Source organism: Bactrocera latifrons, unplaced genomic scaffold, assembly GCF_001853355.1.
Source record: "Bactrocera latifrons isolate USDA-ARS-PBARC rearing strain unplaced genomic scaffold, ASM185335v1 scaffold_1031, whole genome shotgun sequence".
Taxonomy (NCBI): domain Eukaryota; kingdom Metazoa; phylum Arthropoda; class Insecta; order Diptera; family Tephritidae; genus Bactrocera; species Bactrocera latifrons.
The window spans coordinates 283-1282 of NW_017534444.1; positions in this window are offsets into that span (position 1 = coordinate 283).

A 1000-nucleotide genomic window follows, 5' to 3' on the forward strand; every position below is an offset into this window, starting at 1 on the left:
CTCATTATTAACATTAGCATGTTTAACAACAAAAGCTATAATATCTTCCTCAGTGACTGAGTTCTTAAAAGCAGACAGGTGAATCCATTTCTTGGGTATGACGACATCAAGATCACAATTGTCATTAACACCAACAGCAGTTGAAGCACCTGGTGATTTTTTTTTCCTAGTGCTCACTTTTAACATCGCATTTCCATTAGCAGTAATTGTAGTAGAAGAACCAGATTAACAGAATCAGCAACGGCGACTGATTGAGCAGCATTGACAGCGGCAGAAGGGCGAACTGATTTAGCAGCAGCTGATGTATTGTCTATGGCTTTCGATTGAGTGCTGAAATTCCTAGCAACAGCACCAGCATATGTAATGGCATCAATAGCAGTATTGGGAGCAGCGGCAGCGTTAGACGGGGTTGTATTTGTAACACTATCAGTAGAAACAGAGAGAGTAGAGCAAGCAACAGACGGAGCGGCAGAGATTGCATTCGGTGAAGCGGGARCGAGATAATCCATACTCAAGTTATCCGTTGGAGCAGAAATAGCAACGATAGATGGCTGAGCATTTGTACCCACAATAGTCGTAGAAGTGAGAATGGAGTTAGCAATAGTTGAATCTGCAGAGAAAGCTTTCGGAGTAGCGGGAGCAACATTCTTCACACTCACATTATTAGCAGAAGCAGCAGCATTAGACGGAGAGGCGATTTTAGAAGCATTTGTACCCAAAGAAGTCGCAGCTGTGAGAATGGGGTACGCAGCAGAGAGAGCATTCGAGGCTGGTGCCGTTATCGGACAAATTATTTTTCACAATGCAGATTTCTGATTTGAGTTCGTTAAGCTTAACGATCAACAAATTTCGGTCATCACATAGTTGTTGAATTAAAGTGAGCGCCTTCGTGTGTTCAGCTCTCAGTGAACTCACTTCCACAAGCAGAGAGTTAAGCAATGCATTTACCTTATTAGGATTAATAGGCTCCAAAGGTTCAGTTACTACCTTGATTGAGTGA